The 24,081-nt window shown below is 39.4% G+C and overlaps 1 pseudogene across 1 annotated transcript in view; it reads right to left on the reverse strand.

The window, feature by feature from the left end:
* LOC308439811 (dual specificity protein kinase TTK-like) overlaps nt 1-24,081 on the reverse strand; it is a 74,684-nt pseudogene that overhangs the window by 422 nt on the left and 50,181 nt on the right. The window contains exon 3 of the transcript in view: nt 25-2,019. The product of the transcript in view is annotated as a dual specificity protein kinase TTK-like (transcript). The remainder of the gene's footprint in view (nt 1-24; nt 2,020-24,081) is intronic.

The raw sequence follows: 24,081 nt of genomic DNA on the forward strand, positions 1-24,081 counted from the left end.
GGCCATTCGGTTAATTGTGCCAACCTGAGAATCTTTAACAGTGCTTGTTGTATCTGGCTGCATTTGGTTTGCAAACCCAAAATCACTTAGCCTTACTTAGCATTCCATCAACTATTAGAAAGTTAGCAGGCTTCCCATCACTCTGGTAGAGCATGCGTACTGCCTCCAACATGTTCTTCCAGTAGCTCTTGTGTTCCCATGGATTGTTCAGATCAATGTTTACCATTACCACATACATGTACTGCTCCGTGATTTTCTAATCATAGAGTTAGATGATCTTACCACTGGCTTGCTGTAGTTTGTTCAAATAAGCTTTCTCATTTCAGTATCTGTCAATAGTATCTGCATCTTCTAGGTTCACGTATTTGACAGTGTTGATCTGTTCCTTCTCATTCAATACCTGAAACACCTTACTTGAACCTCCACTGCCTATCTGTTTGAATATGGAATAAATTCTTCCATTAACTGAAATGCATTCATTCATTGATGAGGATCCTGAAATCTGTAAGTTTGGAAGAGGAACGCTGAGCCCTTGCTGCTGCTGTTGCTGCTGGAGGCGGGCAAGCTGGCTGTAAGGTGTTGATGGTGGGCAGGCAGGTGGAAAGTCATTCTTTACAACTGAAGTCTTAAAGCATTTCATGTAATCATCCAAGGAACTGCTACTAGGTGTCTCACAAACAGACACGGGGTTGATCCATTTAGGAACTGATGGTAGTGAATACTTTGAAACAGAAAAGGTAAGTTGTTCAACAGTGGTACACTTCTCCTTATCAGCCTTTGGAGTTACATCTGGAACGTGCCACTGATGTGCAAAGGCAGCAGCGTTCTGCATCACACACTCCGGCTTTCTGACAGACTACTTGTGCCTTTTTCCTGGAATCTCTGGTTCTTTCTGCACATTAGCTTCTTCAATTTTTGTTAGACTTGAAAATATTTTACTTGTCAAGGTTACTAAATCAGACATAAGTTCAGAGCTCTTTTCATTGGACCCCAGAGAGTCTTTCAAATGCATAGCTTGAATGGGCTTTAAACCTCTCAATTCCTAGGAATCATTTTCACTTGATTTGGATCCAGACATAATTGGATCTCAGTATTCTGATCCAGATACCTTTCTTTTTGTAAATTGTGGCACAGCTGAACCATCAGTCTTTACATAGTAACCTGGGTTATTTAGAAGATTAACTGGGACTCCTCCAAAAGGGCGTGACCATTTAGCTTTGTTAGTTTGCTTTAAGAGATTTTGATGACTTACTTCTGCATCTTGCGGAGGCACGTGCTCTCCATATAAAATCCTAGCTGCAGCAGCTTGTGTCCTGGAATCACAGCTGATGTTCCTATTCCATACATTTCCAAGTGAACGGGAGAATGATTTTTGGCCAGTTGGTACTGTAGATGCTGAAAATCTCCGTTTGTCCTCCTCTGAAAGCAGCTGCTTTTTCTGGAGGTGTAAGTCATGGATGGCAATCTCCAGCATCTGCAGTGGCACCACCCCACTCTCAGCAGCTTTATGAAGAAGCTGTTCACTTCTTTCAGGATTGCCTTGGGAAAGTTCAAACTGTGCAAAAGATACATGCACAAAAGCCAACTTCTTGCGGTTTTCTCGGGCCATCTGAAAGTAGTCATAAGCATCGTCAGGCTCTTGAATAGCTTTCAGTTCAGCAAGTCTCACTTGGATACAAGCAAAGCTCTCAATCTGGCCATATGTGTCTAGAGGAAGTGCTTCGATTGCTTGGCTATAACCGACCAATCAGTTTATTTAAAACAGCATCATTTAGAGGCGGGCTATTTTACTCTAGTTTTAGCAAGAAATTCAACCAGTTCTCTGGGGTGCTCTCAACCATTATAATTTGGTTAATAGTTTCTGTGGGAACAACACAGACTTTAATCGAGTTTAGCTCATCAGTAAGGTCTTATTTTTAATATCTCTCACATTGTTTATGATGGAATCAATCATCAAATTTCTGCCAATTAACTCTTTAGCCTCCTTTTCTAAATTGCAACTCGTCTCAGAAGGCCAAGCTGTAGACCAAACAGAGGTACCCCAACCCTTCTCCAGAAACACATTTCCCTTGTTTTTAATTAACACTTACATGGAAATTATTGTGTAGCTTAGGTTGAAGTTAAAAGTTGAGCATGGGTATTTTTTTTAATGTGAATCTAATTTTTAAAAAGTAAGTTCAGTTTGAAAAAGTCTGCATGTGAAGCTATGGAATTCACTTTTAGACACAGTTACTTAGCAAGTGATATATTGTTACAATTAAGGAACAAGAAGAAATTGTGAAAACAGATAGGATCTGATTGCACTACTGACCACTTTGCGTCAGAGACGATGGATACTCAGCCTCTTTGCTGACATGTCTGCTTAGCATCATGCCCAGCCAGCAGCCAGCTCTTACCAATCATCTGGGATGTTTCTTCTCTGAGATAATTTAAAATTATTTTTAAGAGGCCAAGCAATGAAGACCAAATTGTCCTAGATGCTATCTCTGAGGTGCTCTCTCTGACATGACTCACATGAATGATTTTGCCTCTTGAGAAGGGGGCAAAAGCATTACACTATAATTTGACCCAGAGCCTTAAATATTCAATATCGATATTCATCTATTATATAGATATTATATGTGTATATATATATCCAAGTACTTAATAAAATTTAATCTACAGTATGCTACTAGGTTAGAAATAATTATAGACATGCTAGACATTAGCTATATAGACTTAAAGCTCCACAGAGAAGTGCTGACCACATAAACATTCATAATTACTGGTTAAAGAAATAATAGGTTTGGGTATAGCAGCTGACATCAAACAGGGAGAATAGAAGAGCAGATGGCAAGTAATACATTGGATTCTCTGCTGTGAGGTTGAAGGACCTGAGAGTTTATTCATGGTGCAATAATGCAGCAGAAATGCTGCTGAAACTTCTAGAAGAGCAACACTCCAGTGGAGGTTAATTACCTGGATATGTACCTGCTCCTGTGTCTTCCAAAGATGACCAGGTTTGATAGTGACGACAAACAGGAAAAGCCAAGGAGACAGAAGCCAGCCAGTAGAGTTTTAAATTCTTATGTGGGATTTTTTTTAAGGGAAGTATGAGGGAATTCATTTGACATTACATCCAGAAAATGTCAAGCAAGTATAGACAAAATAATTTAGCTTTCTTGATTCCTAAAATGATGAACATGTATGTGAATTATACAAAGAACCCAGCCAACCTTGAGCCAGAGGACACAGAGATTCTCACAAGATCTCCTATAGGCAGAAGCTTATTGGGGAGATTGAAAGATCTTGAGAAGGATTAAATGACCTATCAGGGTATAAGGAAAACAGCAACATCATTGACATTTTTGAATAGTTTACCAGGATAGGGCAGGGGAAATAATTTTACATTATTTAGTATGTAATGATGGTTTTTAAATATTATCCACTGAACTTCTGTCACGGTAGAGAATGATCTTGTCTACTTTCCTGATCATTTCTATATTGGGAATGAAGAACACTAAGGTATACTTGCATTACTGGCATGTGCAAACTTTAATTCAGATCCTGTGCCTCTGAATAGCTTATTCACCACTTCCAGGAAGCAATGAATCTTTTAGGAACTTAATAGCAACCTGTGCTGAAAGAAAAGAGGGCAGTGCAGTAAGGCCTGAGAGGCAGTTCTGTGATGGAGTGTATGGTCATCAGGACTGAGTTATGCCTCAGGGAAAGTTCAGATCAGATGATGTCCTCAGTCCCTTCCAATCTGGGCTTCCGTGACTCTAATGCTCCTTAAGAAGTGGGCTTTTGGAATGACTCAGTGGCTTAAGGGACAAACATCACTCTGACTCACTGTAACCCAACCATTGTTTGACAGCTAAGCTATTAGGGGCTAGTGTGAAGGATAAAGGTAGGCACTTACTGTGATAAGAAAATGTGGTTTCACTTTGGAAAATAGTCAGGGAAAATGAGGAAAGAACACTTGGAAGAGAATCTTGGAATGTTTGTTTCACAGCCAAAGTGTGAGCTCTGGATTTTGATGTGTGTCTTCTTGTATCTAATCAAGTTTTCTCAATGGCTCCACTTCTGCCAGATCTCAGAGTAAAGAGCTTTGGTCCAATCATGATGGACACTTAGTAGGAAGTTTCCACTTCTCATTTCACTTTCTGTGCCCAGCGATGCTCTGTGAGCTTAGATGCATCACCCAGCTTCCATGCCTCAAGAATGGTCTACACAGGATATTATTTATTCCATTTCTAATGGGAATTAAATTTGAAATTTTCATCTGAATGACATAAAACAACTGCATGATCAATGAAGCATATGTAATATATACAATATATTATATATGTAATATACTATGTTGTAAGTAAGGTGATGTTATTTTCTTCCTCACTTGGTTTAAATTCCATTTGAATTTCCCTCCAAAGAAAATCCAGCAAGATTAGAACTGAGGGACCAATGCCATAGAGTACAATGGAGGTAAAACTGAGAAAGTCTGAAGCTCTTCAGCATCACACAGGGAGGAGGGAGAAGTTCTCAGGTCATACAAGCATGATCTTTCACTGCTTAGAACTGGATTTCATTCATGTCTGTCATGGGTGACTTAGAGTAAGAGGAACAATATTAGCACTGGGCTAGAGAACATTCTTATGATATTTTGGGAAAAGGATGTGGCTGATTTCTACTGTTGTCCTATGAACTTGCCTGGGGCTAAATTTAAAGGGAGTAGACTAATCCCTTTGGTAGAGGAAGTTTTAAGACAACCTAACACTGACTCTGACATCTGGTTAACTGTGATTAGTTATTATCAGATCTACAATGAAGAAGAATAAGTAGGCAGGAAAAAATGCTAGTACTTAAAGAAAATTATATAATTCCGGTGGGCATACAGTTTCAAAGGTTTAGTTTATTATCGACATGGCAGGGGACATAGTAACATGCAGGCAGGCATGGGACTGAAGAAAGAACTGAAAGTTCTAGACCTCAAGCTAGAGGCAGCAGGAGACTGGGAGCCATACTAGGTATAGCTTGAAAATATGAGACCTCAAAGCCTGTCCCCATAGTGACACAGTTTCCTCCAAAAGGCCACACCTACTCCAACAAGGTCACACCTTCTAATAATGCTGTTCCCCTTGGACCAAGCATTCAAACACATGGGTCTATGGGGCCAAACCTATCCCAACCACCACAGTCATTTGTGTAGTTCATTCTATATTCTACATGTTATTTCCTTTACTCAAATAGTGAACATAAGCCTTCCCCTCCCCCATTGCATGGTAGATTGGGGCATTCACAATTTGCTTTTTGAAATAGAATAAAGTCTTTATATATAGCTCAACCAAGCTTTGAACTCCTGCCTCAGCCTCATAGATGATGAATCACAGGACATGGTGCCATGCCTAGCTCAAAGGCAGATTTAATCCAGGCTGTCATAGGATGCTAGAATCCCAAGTGAAACAAATTAATACCTGTAAAACTAGTTTGCTGTAACTTTGGCTTTTAATACATTTATGGCTCTTGGAAGAGTATTTAGAGAATGTAAATATATGATATGAAAACATAATTATATCATTAGCTAATAAAAAGACATTTTGGGATGGTTTTACGAAAACAGTGGAATCAATGCGGACAATTAATGGGAAGAAAAAACTTTAGAAGCTCTTTATGAGAGCGTGAAATGAGGCTGGAGAGATGAATCAGTGGTTAAGCACTTGCTATTCAGACATGAAGACCAGAGTTTTAATCTTTATACTTCTTAAGAAGCCAGGTAAGTGTTCCTCTGTAATCTCTGTATTCCTACAGCAAAGCAGGAAGCAGAGCCAGGAGAATCCCCAGGGGTTCGTGAGCCAGCTAGCCTTTTAGTACACAGAAATAAAAGTCCCGGTCTCAATACAGTAGAATTTAAACAATAACATGAGAATGTATCCTTTGGACTTCATACATTTGGCACGACATGTCTGTGCGTGCATGTGCATACACACACAGTTATATCCTTTTGCTTCATTTACTCATAAAGTTTAAAAAACTATTTGTAAAATATTTTCAAACTAATCATCCCGACATCATTGATTGTAATACAACATAATTAAATGCTTATAAATAAGTCATAATTTGATTCTAAGATAGTATATATGTCTAGTCCTAGCAAGATAAATAAGCCACAGAGAAACATATTGGCTACTGTATGATTACCAAAAGCAGACAGAGAATTATATCTTTACATTAAAAAATAATCTATTTGATAAATCCATATAACCTGTATGTCACATAGAGATATTTTACATAATTTCTTATATTTGGAAAAACACTAACCAAATATAGTTTATGTGAAGGTTTCAAAGTAAAGAGAAAGGCCTGTGTGTGACATTTGCAGGTACTGAATTAGTCCCTTGGGTACAGACACTGTCTCCCCAACAGAGAATGAGATCAGAGCCTGAGGTAAGAACAGAGGAGCATCAGCAAGACTGTATCCAGCTGCACTCTTAAAAGTAACTGTTGCGGCAGCCAACAGAATGGGAAAAATATCTTTACCAACTCCACATCAGATAGAGGCCTAATATCCAAGGTATACAAAGAACTCAAAAAGCTAGACACCAGAGAATCAAAATTTTAAAAATGGGGTACAAAGCTAAACAAAACGTTCTCAATTGAGGAATATGGAATGGCTGAGAAACATCTAAGGAAGTGCTTGACATCCTTAGCCATCAGAGAAATGCAAATCAAAACAACCCTGAGATTCCACCTCACACCAGTCAGATTGGCCAAGATCCAAAACTCAGATGACAGCAGATACTGGCGAGGTTGTGGAGAAAGAGGAACATTTCTCCACTGTTAGTGGGGTTGTAAACTGATACAACCACTCTGGAAATGAGTCTGGCAATTCCTCAGAAAATTGGACATAGTACTACCTGAAGATCCAGCTATTTCACTTTTGGGCATATACCCCAGAGACACTCCAATATACAACAAAGATACATGCACCACAATGTTCACAGCAGCTCTATTTATAATAGCCAGAAGCTGGAAAGAACCCAGATGCCCTTCAGTAAGTGAATGGATACAAAGATTGTGGTACATTTACACAATGGAATACTACTCAGCCATCAGAAACAATGACTTAACCAAATTCTTAAGAAAATGGTTGCATCTAGAGAATATCATCCTGAGTGAGATAACCCAGTCAGAAAAGAACAGACATAATATGCAGTCACTGATAGTGGGATGCTAACCCCAGAGGCTCGGACTGCCCTAGAAACAACTCACAAACTGTGTGAAGTTCAAGAAAAAAAGAAAACAAAACAAAAAAAAATCTTTCCACAACAAGAAAACTTTGACTATTTCCATGTTACATTTTGTTTTACATGTACTTTATGCTCATTGTAACTATTAAGTTTTCAATGCATACTATCAAACCTTTAAAAAAATCAAGTACTGACTAAAAAATATATTCATATAGTTTTATGTAAAAATTATTTTAAAATCTGAAAAAAAGTACTGACAAAAATATATTGTATAATTTTATGCAAAAAATGCTTAAAATCTGTACATTTATCTTTGTTTTATAAAATAAAGTTGTTTAAAAAAAAGGGAGTATAGATTCTAAAAAAATCTTGGCTCCACCTTTTCCTAGGGAGATGACTCTGCTTAGGTTCCATAAACTTAGCTTGCCTATGCTTTTCTCACTAGAAACTTAAGGGTGAGCTGCTATGCTAATTAAGTCACCCTGTATGTGTAGAGATTTTTACTCTCTTGCTGTTTTCAATTTTACAGATGAGAAAACTGAAGCACAAAGTGAATAAAACATATGCACAAAGTTGCACAGTTAACTAGTGGTAGAGACAATATTGAGACCCATTTTAGCCATGGGACAATCTTATTACTATTCCAATTTCTTTCAAACAGTTTAGTGACAATGGATAACTCTAACCACCTGATACCTGCTTATATAGTGTCATTCTCCTACCCCAATACACACACACACACACACACAATTAAAATCTAAGTCTCACAGTGAGAGAGAAAAAGAGTGTTTGTCTTTCTGAGTCTGTGATACACAATACTCCCCAGTTGTAATTGTTTTTCTGAACATGTCATGATTTCATTTTTCTTTATGGTTAAATAAAATTTCATTGTGTCTCAGTACATCTGCCTTAGCCAGTCATCCGTTGATGGACATCTAGACTGATTATATTTCTTAACTATTGTGAATAGAATCAGTGAATGTGGGTAAACAAGTATCTATACAGTAGGCACAGAGTCTGTTGGGTATATGCCCAGGAATGGTATAGTCCACTTTAATTTAGCTTTCAGGTAAATGGTTACACTGATTTCTAAAGTGACTACATGAATTTGTACCCCCATTCGCTATGAGAAAAGGGCTACTCTTTGCCCACAGTCTTATCAGCATTGTTTGTCGGTTGTTTTCTGGATGTTAGTCAATCTGTCCTGGGTAAGAGAATTTAAAATCTCTGGGTATTTATTGTGGAGCACTTGAGGCTAGTTGGCCCGTGAACTTCTGAGAATTCTCCTGTTACTGCTTCCTGCCTTGCTGTGGGAACATAAGGATTGCAGAGGAACACTTCCAGCCCTGGCTTCATAGGGAGTCTGAAGATGTGAACTCTGGTCTTCATAACAAATGCTTAACCACTGATTCATCTCCCCAGACTCACCTTGTGTTGTTTTAAAAGGTTTTTGCACTAATTCAGCTGTACTGGTTTCACAAAAAATCACCTGAAATGTTTTTTTTTTATTAGCTGATGGTATAATTACATTTTCATATCGTATATTTATGTTCTCTAAATACTCTTCCAAAGGCCATAGAGGCAGAAAGGCTATAAAATAGGAGTAATGTCCCTGCCAGTCACACTTTACCTAGGGGGTCGATATGCAAAATACACAGAGAACTACAAAATGTAAACCCTCAAGCCTCCCAAGTATTCCAGTCAAGAAATGGACCGATGAGATGGACAGACGGTTGCTAGTATGTTGTATAGACCCCTGAATTCTAGATTCTCAGACCACCTTAACAGATGTGCAGATGTCTTCTTCCAATCACCAGATGGCCTCTTTTTACTCTGCCGGTTCTTATGCTGGCTGTGGAGAAGCCTTTTTGGTTAGAGGTAATCTCATTTATCTATACTGTTAGGCTTCCCAGCCATTGGGGTTCTCCTCCAAACAACCTTTGCCCATTCCGCGGTCATGAAGTATTTTATATGGTATAGTTAGTCTTACTTAAATCTGATGATAGACAACCCATCCAAGTTTACTAAGAACATATGCTTTGTGTTTTAATATTTAATCAAAAAAATTTTTTTTTGTCATCTGCCAAACTGATAGGGCATACAGACGGCCCTGTACCTGGCCCTTGATACTTTGTTGACTTTCCTTAAAAATTACTTGAAGATCAGTAGGAGCCTCCATCCCTACCTCTTCCTACTAACAAGACATTTTTATTATTGTGCGTGCATTTAATTGGCTGTTATTGCCACTCAGGTTTCTCCTTTCTGACTTCAGTGGTCTTAATGAAAAGCTTTGTGCCCTGTGGCTGCCGGGACTGTCCGATTGTGTGCCTGTGATCACATGTGTCCTTAAATAAATGTGAAGGGCATGGGCTTTGTAAACAGGCTTTGAATTTCTTGACTTCAAGTCTTACTTTTAATCATTGAGGCAATTGGAATTTTCCTTATGGTCCTTTCAGAGGGTTGTTACTATTCTCAACTGTCACACTATAGCTGCTCTTTGGAATTAAAGAATTTGAAGCTCTCCCTTTATCTCTGAAAGGGGCAAGCCATCTCTATTGTCACAGGCTGCCTTCACACAGCAGGACAGGGATAGCCATGTTTTCTTCCTGGGAGTACTGCATTGTCATCGGACCTGCCCAAGATTATTTGGGATGTGATATTTTGCTATCTGAATTTCCAGAAACCGGTAAGTAGGATTTAATAACTATGATGAGTCCAGTCACCAAGATCTGGCTTGTAACATTTACTTTGTTTAATTACACAGCGTTAGTGGAATGAGATGAAGCTTTCATCATGCCAACTCCAAATACAAAAAAAAATCATCGTCTTCACATTATCCCATATATGATATTTCTTTTCTTTGCCTCCTTCTGTTTTTCATTTTGATCTGAATCTACCTATGCCCTCATATATCCTGGTGCTTTTGTACATTGCTCATATCTATCCATCTTGTATGCTGTCATTATTGACATAATTTTCTTCCTTTCTGTTTCTTTTTCTTCCTTTTAGACCTGCATGGAGATTGAATTTGCGGCTCCCTCATGCTGGGTTACTGTCCTTTATCGGGAAGCTACATCAGAAACCCCTACTTTCTTGTTCTTTGATTTTAGAAGTTTGTGAGAATGCTTGGCTGCTTCTTTATCCACCTTCCTTGCATACACACATTTCTTCCCTTTCCAACTAGTTGCTAAGCAAACTTCTGATGGGTTGGACACGGGAAATGGTGGAAACCTAACAGCTGAGGATTATGGAGTTCATACGGATAAACTGAGCCACAGAAGCCTTAACATCCATCCACTCAGTAACTGGTTTTTCTGCAATGTCTGGTGCTGTGCCAAATGCTAAGCCGATCATACGGGATGAAAACCCATTATATTTCCTGTTCTTGTGGACTTTAGTCTGCCAGGGGGATTTGGTCACTAATTAGTCAACTGTGAACTTTGTAATCATCTTTAAGCATTTGGCCATGAGATCTAGAAGGATATAAAAGAACAAAAGGAAAGTGACCACCACCACCCTTTTCACCAACAGTTAAAAACAAGTTTAAGTTTGAACCCCAATTCTCAGGAAATATTTCCTTAGATTATCTACCTAAGAGTTTGAATTCGTTTATACACCTGGTAGACTGTTGAATAAGCATTTAAATTAAAAGACAAGAATCATATAAAAAGGTCAAGAATGAGGCCATTTAACACTTTGGCCAACTTTGATCTCACTGGGTTTTTTCCTCTGTTCACTGTGACAGTTACAGGCTCCTGTATCTTTGTACAACTGTCGTGTTTGGAAGAGACCTCTCAAAATAACATTTTTTATATTAAATAAATTTACTTATAGGAAAAATGGTTGCTTGGAAATGGCTTAAGGCATAGATATCTTCTGAGAGTTAGCACTCAGATATTAGTCTGTGGAGGAGAAACGAAATGTATCCTACAACATTTATGCATGTTCCTGATTTCTGTGGGGATAGGAGGCAACCTCACAAGTTTTGGCACACTTGATAGTGTTAACAGGGGAAAGAATCCAAAGCTGGCTAAGCATGCCCAAACAATCATTTAAAATTGCTTAGGAAGAGCTAGCAAGCACCTGTTAGCATGTGTGCACACACAAACACCTCTCTGCCTTGGAGAAAGTTCAGATGAAAAGCCGCTGCTGTGCATCTGCATAAGTAGCAGCAATTTGTGACAATCCTGGACTATGCCAGGCCTCGGTGGCTGCACTGTTGTCTGCTGAGGCACAATTTAATTAGTGGGCCTTAGTTTGATTATCTGCTGGCACACAGTACCTTAACTGCTCTGCTAAAGTTTGAAGACTAAATTTTATCTTCTCATGCTAACATATTTAAGAGAATACCTAAGTATCCTCAAGTGTTTTAGTCTTCATATTATGACCTCTCTTCAACACAACTGTATTACAAAAATTAAAAAAAAAAAAAAAAACTTTGACGTCAGTTTGAAATATTCTCAAAAGACTCAAATATTTATTTCTGAACATGGAGCACCTTGATCTTATTTCATATCTCATTTCCTAGTTTACAGTGCTGTTTAATTCAGGCGGAAATGAGGAATACATGGGTGATGTGGTTTTAAGCTAGTTTTCAATTGTGTGTGGTGAGTGTGCAGGTGGGGGTGCACATGATGGTGGGAAATACTGGTTGGGTTTTATTGTCCTTCTGCTATGTTTTGTTTTCATTGGTTGGTTGGTTGGTTGGTTGGTTGGTTGTTGGTTGGTTTTGAGGCATGGTTTCCCTGTGTGACCCTGACTGTCCTGGAACTCACTCTGTAGACCAGGCTGGTCTCAAACTCAGTTTCACCTCCCTCTGTCCTCCCAGAGCTGAGACTAAAAGCAAGTGGTTGTAAATGGCTCTGCTTGGAGGTGGGGAGCCATATAAACAGTCAATGAGGTAGAGTAAATTCTTACAGATAAGTCTGGCTTCAGATAAAGAAAGGACGTCTAGGCTCACGAGAAGAGAGCACAGTCTCTAGGAAACCAGATGGAAGATCAGACCGAGCTGGTCTAGATAAGGAGTTGAAACCAAGGAAACCAGGGAAGATCTGTCAGAACAGCTGCTGGAGAAGTGGGGGGGGGGGTGTCCACATTGGTAAGACTGGCCAGAGAAGCTCTTGTTTGCAGCTCTGATGTCTAGATGAGGGCTCAGCTTGCAGCACAGTTTGCTTTCATTTTCTCTTATCTTTATGCTTTTCTCCTTCCTTCCTTCCTTCCTTCCTTCCTTCCTCTTTTCTCCTCCATTTTTGGGGTCTTGATTTGGTTAAATAAGATCACACCTGACAGGACCAGGTGGCCTGGGACTCATGGTAAATCCTCCTGCCTCGGATTCTGGGATTATAAACATGAGGTAATAACATCCAAGTTTAGGTTAGCTCCCGGTGGAGAATGTCCCAGTTGAAGAGCATTCCAAACATTTCCTGTGGTTGCTGGTGCCTTGAAAACTCTCACATGCTGTTTATAGTAGTAAGTAGTAAAATAACGCCAGGCGTAAACCACCAAACATTTGAAGTCAGAAAGAACATCTCAGAGAACGTGGGACAAAATAAGGAAAGCTTTGCCTAACATAAGTTTATTCGAATGTTATACAAATACAACGGCTCCTTTTTATAATCCTTTTTTTCTTTGAAAAAAACCATTTATATGTATATGAGTATGTGTATATGTGTATATGCATATATTCCTTCTATATCCTGACCACAGATTTACTTTCATTCTCTCCTCCAAGTTCCTCATCTCCCAGCATCCCCCACCATCCACTCTTCCTCCATTCCTCTTCAGAAAAGGGCAGGCCTCCCACAGATAGCAATCAACCCCAGCATACCAAGTAGCAGTAGGTCTAAGCCTCTTCCTTCATAAAGAGGCTAGAAGAGGCAGCACAGAGGAGTAAAGGGGTCCCTTAAGCAGGGGAAAGAGTCAGAGACAGCTTGTGCTCCCACTCTTAGGAGTCCTACAAGAAGACCAAGCTACAAAACTGGGACACGTGTGCAGAGGGCTTGGTCAGTTCCATGCTGGCCCCCAGATTATCTGTGCTTGTCTCTTTTGCCATTTTTTTATTACAATGACTCCCTTCAGTTCAATTAGTGATGACCATATATGAATAAGTAGGAGGGCATTTCCTGGGGCATGAGCTATATCCCCAAATAAATAGACTGCCCCTCCCACAGAAGCCACCCACTGCCAACATCTGGAGGCATATCCAGGAAGCATCTCTTTCAACCGTGCTGGAAGTGACCACTTCGATCTTTTGCTGGTCTTGTGTCTGTAATGACAGTTACTATGAGCTCATGTTTCCAACATTCATCCCATGTCCAGAAGACAGGATGTCACAGCTCTGCTCCTTACCCTTGGCTCTCACACTCTGCTCTCTCTAGTAATACACTGTATAATTTTAAGCTTGCTCCAGGCTTAAATTTACACAACTGAGTAGAACTTTGCTGACCACCATTCCATGTTTGCGTTTCACCTTGCCCAGGCATTTCCTAAAGCAAAGCTTGTCTTGTTCAACCTCTAAATTTCAGGAACCATGTCTTCCTCTAGTCAGACATTTAGCCAAACTCTAGAATCATGATCCCTAGTCCTGATCCTTATAATCACATATTTTCATTGCTGCATAATCAGCGGTTCCCAGCTCTTCTGTCCTAGAAATGCGTAGTAACAAAAAGAAACCTCTAAACTCTACATGTATACTGCTTTTATTCCCCAATACTTCAAAATTGTTCCACCTCAAAATTCCTGGTCCTGAATTCAGAAAGAAAAGGCAAGGTATTTTTTTTTCTGATAAGTTGTGACGATTTTTCCAGCCATCTATAAAATCTTACATGATGATTGAATTCTGTCTTAAATTCAGAATGATCCAATTCATTTAGACAAAAGAAGACATATGGGCATCCACACGAAAAAGACCCATACATACTAATGTGGGTAATAAGTCTCATTTGCTTGGCTGGGCACTTGCCTTGTAGTAGGCCACTGTGTGTTATACATTATGATTCACTGATCCTCAAAACAGCGCCATGAGGTAGGAATTCATTGCATCTCTACTACTGTCATAGGTAAGCCAATAAACAGAAGATGTTAGTCACTAACACGTTTGTCCAGCTGGAAACACAATCAATCAACAAGAACCTATCAGCACTGGTGGAATTTTTTTTCTGGGAGACAGGATCTTGCAGTAGAGCTCTGGCTGGCCTAAAACTGACTATATACATGAGGGTGGCTTTAAACTCACAGGTATTCTGCCTCTGAATGCTGGCATTCAGAGCATGTGCCACCATGCCTGGCACTGCATTTTTGTACACTGTGATACTGAACAACTAGTGCCTTAAAAGTGGGACAACATCCTCTAAAATATGGGTGAAATAACAAGAAAGTGACCGTCTCTCCTCCAGAATCCATTAATAGCCAGGGGTTTGGCAGGGAGGGGTAGCACCAGGAGCCCCTCCCCAGTCCATAATTGAGTGCTGACATGTCCAACCCTGTGCAAGCCCAGTACAGACAATCACAGATTGTCTTTTCCCTCTTCCAAGAAATTTCCTGGGCCTGAGCAATGGCTATAAATGTCCTGTTGATGAGTGAGGATTTAACTGTTACTCATTCTCAGCAACTTGAGCATCCATAAGTTGCACGTTCACCTCACTTTACTATACAGAGACGATTCTCTGATGAAAACTGAGAGTAGCATGTATCTGTGGGAATAGATATGTTTTTTAGAAGACAGTTTGGCACAATGTTAGGTTGTCTAGCTACTCTCTATTGCTCTGATAAGATTCCATGACCATGGTGTCCTAAAGAATGAAGGCTTTATGTGGCTTACATTTCCAGAGGCATATGAGTCAGCTATAGTAAGAATATGTCAGTAGGTAGCAGGCTTAACTTCAGGAACTGGTTGGAGAGTGCTCATATCTTGAACCATAAGCATGAAAGAGGAGTAGCAAACTGGGAGTAGGAAAAGATCTTAAATTCCAAAAGTCTACCAGTCCATGCACAGTGACATACTTGAGGTTATAATGTACTCAGCCATGTTTTTGGATTTTTGTTGTTGGTTTGGTTTGGTTGGTTTTGTTTTGGGATTGAGTTAACAGTACCAGGAATGGATTCTATCCTGTGAGCTGGACCTCCAATCCAAACCAAGAATGGTTGGTTACTCCCACAAACAGACATGCCATTGTTATGCTACCGGACATATTTTGCCTGGGAGTTTGTCACTACACTGCTTACAGCTCCAGATAAATCTAGTTTTGTAGTCCTGATATGGACATGTTATCACCTCAACTAAATTTCTCATGACCCTCTCAAGCAAAAGCTCAGAAAGGGTTGGAATATCCTCCAAAGAAAGCTGAGTAGAACAACACACCAAGTCAACTGAGATTGTTTGTCTGTTTGCTTGTTGCAGTACTAGAAATTAAATCCAGAGCCTTAACTTACTAGTCAAGTGGTCTACCAGGAGAATATACCCTGCAGGTCTTGGAATCAACATTGACCAACAAGTTTTTCTGCTGTGGACATAAAAAGTGCTAAATAGTTCAATGCATCTGTAGAACTGGACTTCTACGGCTATCAGAGACAGTTCTCCTGGGAGAAGAGAAGATCCTGGGTGACCCATGGAACATATGGACAATGTTCATAGTCTTGACCTCTTCAAATGCAGCTCTCTCCTTTCTACCTTCTCTTTTGACTGCCTGCTAAGATGAGAGGATGTGTTTTATGACACTATATCTATCTCTCATCCTCTCCTTGTGGAGTCATAGTTCTCCCAGGCATTTTCTACTTGAAAAAGTTGCATTCTGCAGAATAACCCTGTATCCCTTGAGATTGAGTTTGTTCAGGTCAGAGATGATGCCAGCTTGCACCATAGCAGTCAGTCTTGGTGTGTGCACTTGAGTCTCAGCTAATGAGTCTCACACACAACTTAAAATCCTTCCACCAAGAAGTGTGCTCCAGCTGCATGGTTTGAAGTGTTTACTTTGTGTAGCCCTAGAAGTGCTACTTATCAGGGGTTTTGGTTTTTTGTCTTTTTGTTTGTTTGTTTGATGTTTAAACCTTGTTCTAATTCCTTGTTTGTGCCCGTATTTTCTTTGATCAATCCAGACTGTAATAATAAACATAGCTTACATCTTGAGAACAGAAAAAAAAACTATGTTACTAAAATCAGATGTTGTAATAGAAAAGGAATAGAAAGGAAAGGAAAAGGGTAGGGAAGGGAAAGGTGATGGTGAAGGAAGGGAAGGGGCACAAGGGGGCAAAAATTCCCATTTTTCTGAGCTTTACTATGGAAGATGAAAATTACCTTCAGGCTACTGCATTAAGACTCAGTGAACCTCCCCCTCTCCTCTTCAAAAGAAAATCTACACATTTTTCTTTTGAAAGGAAAATGTGTTCTTCTATGGGGAAATTAAAAGCTATGAAAACTGTATTAGATATGCCCCAAATACATTCCTGATTCATTGTGGTGTCTGTGTTTTCTGTAGCAAGCTGAACAGCCTTAGATATCATGACTCCAACATTTAGCCCTAAAACACAAAATACATCCTTTGGAACATATTAAAAACCTCTTTAATGAACATGCCCCCAAAGATTTAAATCTATCTGTTTAATACATAGTGGACAATTCTGGAAAGGTAGCAGCTGGTAGCCTACTTTCACCATAAAACATATGTAAACATAAACAAAAATTTGAGCATGAGAGAGAAATTAGATAGATAGATAGATAGATAGATAGATAGATAGATAGATGATAGATAGATAGATAGATAGATAGATAGATAGATAGATAGATAGATAGAATTTCAAGTGAATATGGTTTATTTCTTTATTATATTATACTTTTCCATGGCCAAAACATATTTATTCTCGGCATCCACTCTTCATTGGATCTGAAGGAGTTTTAATCTGAAACACTCAGCAAGCACACTGATTGAATTGTCACTAGGTAAACCTATTACATTCCTGGGAGGCCATATTTTCAAATTGAAAATGCACACTCAGGTCTGTAGTGCCAATGGGTATTCGTTTCAGTAGAGTGAACTTTGCCAATGAAACAAGTGTATTCTGTAGCTCTTCTACAATAAGCATGCAGAATAAAGTCAGCTTCTTGGATAAAGAAGCCCTGTTTGCTTCTCAGGAACCAAAGTGTTATGTTCACTCTTAAATACAAAATCTAGTTCATTAATAGGCAGCCTCTAGTAAAGCCAATTCCAACCAGTCACATCCCATTGATTTAAGGAAGCTAAACACCTGTTTGCACCAACACTCAGTTGTAATCATTGTATCAAATATGATCATTTATAATTAGTAAGAAAAACAATAAGAATTAAAAACACATTAACTGCAATTAGCTAGAACTTCTAAGAAATGTGGAGAGATTTATCTTAAAAATGTTTTCTCCCTGAAAATCATCTTATCTGTAAATGATACAATTAATAGTGATAGCTTCTTACTAAAAGATTTGTTTTACTTATGTGTGTATGTGTGTATGCACATATGTATTTTAAGACGTGCATGCATGTGCCTGTGGAGACCAGATCCCCTAGAGTTGTAGTACTTATGAGGTATCATACGTAGGTACTGGGAACTGAACTTAAGATCTATGCAAGAGTAATATAATATGATCTTCTAACCACTAAGGCATCTGCCTAGATCCACCTATATAAATATGAACAAAAAGATTTAACATTTTAATTGTGTGAGTATAGGTGTGTGTCTGTATGTGTAAAGCACCTATACATGTCAGAAGTGTCAGATTCCCAAAAACTGAGTTACAGATGATTGTCAGCTCCCACCATGTGTACTGGGAATTGAACCTAGATCCTCTGAAAGAGCAACTGGCGGTCACCGACCTTTCAAATCACTCACGTTTTTGGACCAGTAATTTTTAGAAGGTTTTTTTCATTAATCACGTAATTGATTTTGGACTATGGCCACTTACTTCTCACATACACTATTTTAATAAAATATAATACTTATAGAAATATAAAGAACTGTAAGAGTTCGTGAATGCAGGGCTTACTGGATTTTACATTCACAGATAGAGGTACCAACCTGTGATTGTGTACACTGGTCACAATCAATCACTGGTCACAACTGATCACTGGTTATAATCGATCACACCCTCTCTCACACACTCTGGAAATTACCAGATAACTTTGCTTTTGTTGAAAAGAAATACATTATTTCAATACTTACTTTAAGTACACGTAAAAAAAATATATATCAGTTTCAGGTAGTATGATCTGCCAGGAAGTCATCAACCTGAGATAAAACATTTCTCTTTGAGCAAATATTTATTCATTCTTCTAATGCCTGATGTGAAATGTTTCATGATTAAAGTTTCAAGATTCATCCTATGCTTGATACATAAAGCCATCACTATGGAGCAAACAAGTCCTGTACATTAGAATTACATTTATAAATATTTTAGCTCGAAGACATTAAAGTACTAGACCATGCCAACCCATTTTAAAATATATTTTTTAATCCAGTTATTTAATTGGAACCTTTGCTGTCTCAAGGAAATAAATATAAAATTTATTAAACTTTCTGGGATTCGTATTTTATAAACTAAGAAAATTAAGAATTTGACACAATAAAAAGCTCTAAAATTATACAAAAAAAAAAAACCTCTTTAAAATCAATTAAACCCTCCAACTATCAACATGTTTCCTTTAGTCTCTCTTTTCATAGATAAATAAATAGATATACATATGTATAGGCAATATAACATGGGTTACATTACATAGATCACATATGTAAACATTTGCATGTATATTATAGGAGTTTTGTATATGTACAGATGTGTGGAAATTTGCCCTGGACAGTTTACAGTAAAGTGCAACCCTTTACTGTTAAATTCCAAAGCCTGAATTCTCTTAAGCAGATAATCCTTTGTCTAACCACAGACCTGTGATCAGAATCAGGAAATGAACTTTGGTATGTTATTATCTCATGCACAGACTTTATTCAAATCTCATCAATTTCCCACTTAATGATATTTTTATTTTAAATAGGGCAAAAAAAATTGTTCATTGTGCTAAGTCTCATCCAAGTAGTCTGCTCCCTTCCTGCAGGAGTCTTTCTCCTCAGTCTCTTTAGGTTTGAAGCTGCTCTTTAGTTTTTTGTGACCTTTCCATTTGAAAGCCATGATTATTTGTTCCAATCTATGTTGTTCATTCCTTTATCCTACATCTTCTCAGAATTACAGTCATGTGCCTTGTGTCTGACTTCACGTCACTGTTTCTTCATGACCCCTTGGCTAAGAGGTGTCTGGCACTCTCCTCCACCTCCCCGTGTCTACTTTCACGGTGTATCTTCTAACTATCTTATGGACTTACGTTGGGATTCTATACATTTTCCTTCTTATCAGTGTAGAGTCGCCTAGTTTGGCCTCCATAGAGAGTTCTTGCCTGACACTGGTGTAGTGCTCACACAAAATTTATTTATGTTTTCCCTTGAGTGTGTATTAGCCATCATTTCTCTATAAAGAGTGCCGTCATCTGTCTATTTATCTTTCATTTGGGTGGTTATGCTTGCTTCCTCCCACTGTTCCTTTCACCAGCATTTATTAACTGTGCATGCTAATGGGACGTGTTGGGATGTTTCTGCAAATTCGTACGGCCCACAATGACCTCATTCAACCACTATTCTCCCGTTAATCTGAAAAAATACAGGAAAGAAAACAATTAAGAAATGAAATTATACCAAACAAAAAAATGCCTCTGCTTAGCAGGCAATGCTATTTACTTCAAGTTCTCTCTTGCACTCAAGTCCCCCCCCCAGAGATGATGCCAAGGACCTGGTGACTACTAGACACACACACACATACACCATACACACACACAGACACACAGCACACATACACACATCACACACCACACTCATACACACATACACACACACACATCTCACAGCACACCTACACACACACCACACACAGACACACAATCACACAGCACACATACAAACACACACACACCACACAGCACACATACACACACACCACACACAGACACACAAACACACAGCACACATACAAACACACACACACCACACACCACACATAAACACACACACCAGAGCACACATACACACACCACACACAGACACACATACCACACAGCACATAGCACACAGACACACACACACATCACACAGCACACATACACACACACAACACACAGCACACACACACACACCACACAGACACATACACACACAACACACACATACACACACACACACACACACACACACAGACACCACACACACACTGGGATGTCATTCTAGCCAAACAACTCTGACTTAGCAGAGCTCAATGTCTGGTGGCACTCATGGAAACTTCTTTGTCACAAAAGCTGTAACTTTATCTTTCAACATTGTTTATACACTCTAACCCTGAGAAATGCCCTTCTGAAATGTGGCTAGGGCTATAACATTGACATACATAGAAAGTTTGCACGGATACTTGGGGATCCTTTTTGGCCATCTCTCTGACGCTTAGCTCTATTTGCAAATATGAACCCCAAATGACCCAAACCCTGATACATTTTCATGATCAACATAATACCACAAATGAAGAATTCCTCATTTGCCTTCACGTAATAGACACCGGCTGCACTTGGGTTACACAGGAACTATTTTCACCACATGGGTATAGGGAATATGTAATATACAAATGCATTTGTTGTTTTATCTTTGAGTCTTATCACAAAGGCAATCCATTATGTATGTAGCAAAAGCATGAAATCTGAACACTTAGCATGAAATACTTCGAATGGAGACCACTGACCTTGTTACCCCCTCTGATAATAAGAATGCAGACTCTTGTTATAATTGTTGCACTTATGTGTTTAATCCACCACAGAACACAAATTACATGGTGCAGGATGTCCAACTTATTGTTCTCATGAAAAATGAGCTACTGTAGGTCTGATTGTAGTTCTTGTTTGACCTGAAAATAAAACTGAATCACTGTATCCAGTCAATTAATTGCGTTAGGTCTGTTTCCTGCTTGAGTGTGTCATCTTCTTCTTTTGATTCTGTTTGTTTTCCATGTTCCTGCTCATTTTTACTTATTTTTTTTCTGAATGTTAAAATATTGAAAGGTTGAAATTTTTAAAGTGTGCCAAAAAAGCATACCAAGTGAAGGTTTAGCATCTTGTTCTCCACTTCATTTCTCCCACACTTTATACTTAGCTAGGACCACTTCCTACTCTCGTATTACCCCATCCTCTCAGGCCACCCACTCCTCAGACCACCCACCCCCTCAGACCACTTCATCCCCTCAGACCACCCATTCCTTCAGACCACTTCACTTTCTTAAACAACCCAACCCCTCATACCACCCACCCCTCAGACCACCCTCACTCCCTCAGACAACCCAACCCCTCATACCACCCACCCCTCAGACCACTTCATCCCCTCAGACTACTTCACTTTCTCAGACAACCCAACCCCTCATACCACCCACCCGTCAGACCACCCTCACTCCCTCAGACAACCCATCTCCTCAGACCACCCACCCCCTCAGATCACAAGGTCCACTCAAATCACCTCATCCACTTAGATCACCTCATCCTCTCAGACAACCCGTCTACTCAGACCACACCTGTCAGAGATGAATTTCTCAACTTTCCTCTTTTGTCCCCAGCATTACCAGCTCTACACTTGTCTCTATCCTGGCACTTCCTACATTGCTCTCTTGGCAAGCACTTGGTAAGGCTTCCAAACTTCTTTTCTGTACCAAGTGAATGAGGGAGGCAGCTGATAAAAACACCATGTGATGGAAAGAATTCTAAGAGATTCATCGGGAATTTTAAATTCGTAGTGTTTTTCTGATGAGATCTTCTGTCTGAAAGCATTCATCCAGGATGTTGCAACAGGCAGACAGGACTGAGCCCACAGGAATTCACAGGCCAATCTCCACATCACTGGACAGGGGGTAGAGATACTAGCTACTGCTGAAAGTGGGGGCATACTTGTAATCCCAAAACTTGGGAGGCAGAGAAAAGAGGTACTACAGGAGCTGAAGGTCAACCTGGGCTGCAGAGGAATATCCTACTCTAGAAATAGTAACACAGAAAAAGAAAGCAGGAAGAAGAGAGGGAGGAAAGGGACAGAGGGAAGGAGGGAAGACAAGGAAAGAGAGAAAGAGGATGGAGAAAATGAAAGGGGAGGAAGGGAGGGAAGAAAAAAGTAAGAGAAGAAAGAAATGGATAGAGAGAGGGATGGAAGCAGAAAGGGAGGGAGGAAGAAAGAAAAAAGAGGGGGAATGGGAGGTATGAAGGGAGGGAGGAAAGCAGGGACAGAGGAAGAGAAGGAGGAGGGAAGGAAAAAGGGCAGAGAAGGCTAGAGAGTAGAAAGGGAGGAAAGGAAAAGAAAAAAGGAAGAAAAGATGAGCCAGACATTATGTGCCACCTGAACACAAAAGGAAGTACATACAAACACCTATTAAGTGTACATATGTGAATAATTAAGTATTTATATCTAGCTTCTAAGGCACAGGGAATTCCAATGTCCAATGAAGATGTCTAAACAATATTTTAAGCCATTATCCAGATTGTAGAGAGCTCCAGTGTATAAATAGCACCAGGAAGAGAAAGGCTATCATCTGACAGACACACTGAAAACACATAGTTGGTAGAGCTGTATCATCATTGGACATTAACTGAAACAGTGCATTATAATACAATCAGGGGAAAAAAAAAGAACATGATTGTCCAGCCAAAATATCTTAAGAGCTGTAGACTTCAATTCAGTGTCTACATATAGGAATACTGTTAGCTACTTATAGGTAGGATAATAGTTATATACACACCAAACTAAAAGGTTTTGCTTGGAATTCCTGTACATGTATGACAATACAGAACCCTAGATACGACCAGAGAAACAAAATACAGAGGATATCAGAACACCGGGAACTCAGTGAAGTCAGAATGTGAGTGGGACTACATTGTTCACAGTAATTGTAACTAAATTGTTACAATTCAGAAATATCTCTAAAGATTTGTATCTGAAATGTTCTAGGATACATGGGTCTTTAAGTCAGACAATACCAACTTTTGACCACAGGGACAATAAGGAAATCAGAACAGTTGTAAATGTGTTTTTTTTCCCCCAAAATTAACATCTTTATTAAATCAAGTTACAGGCGGATGCTTAAAGCCAACCAGTGAACTGAGACCAGGGTCCTTAATGAAGGAGTTAGAGAGAAAATTGAAGGAGCTGAAGGGTTTACAACCCCAAAAGAACAACAATATCAACCAACCAGAGCTCCCAGGGATTAAACCACTATCCAAAGAGTACACATGGATGGACCCATGGCTCTAGCTGCATATGTAGCAGAGGATGGCCTTGTTGGGCATCAATGGGAGGAGAAGCCTTTGGTCCTGCCAAGGCTTGATGCCCCAGTATAGGGGAATGTCAGGGTGGGGAGGCCAGAAGGGGTGGGTGTGTGGGAGGGTAACATCCTCATAGAAGCAGGGGGAGGGAGGATAAGATAAGGGGGTTCTGTAGGGGAAACCTGGAAAGGTGATAACATTTGAAATGTAAATAAAATATATCCAATAAATAAATAAATCTTTAAAAATAATAACAAAAAGGAGAGTACCCAGAAGTTTGCTAAGAAATTATTTTGGAAACATTTTGAGAAATTTCTAATATCTATGAAGAACAATGCCACACTTTGTATTATTTTCTTTCGCCCATGACTCATTGCACACATATGAAGACCCGCCATGTAACTACAGAAGGATAGAAACAGTATGCAGATCTAGAGAGAAATTATTCCCTAAGAAGCCAAAGTAGCCACGCTCTGGAGGTAAGGTCTTTCGTATCGTAAACATTTTAAACCTCTGAGCAT

Source organism: Micromys minutus (genome assembly GCF_963924665.1).
Source record: "Micromys minutus genome assembly, chromosome: 30".
In the NCBI taxonomy this organism is placed as follows: Eukaryota; Metazoa; Chordata; class Mammalia; order Rodentia; family Muridae; genus Micromys; species Micromys minutus.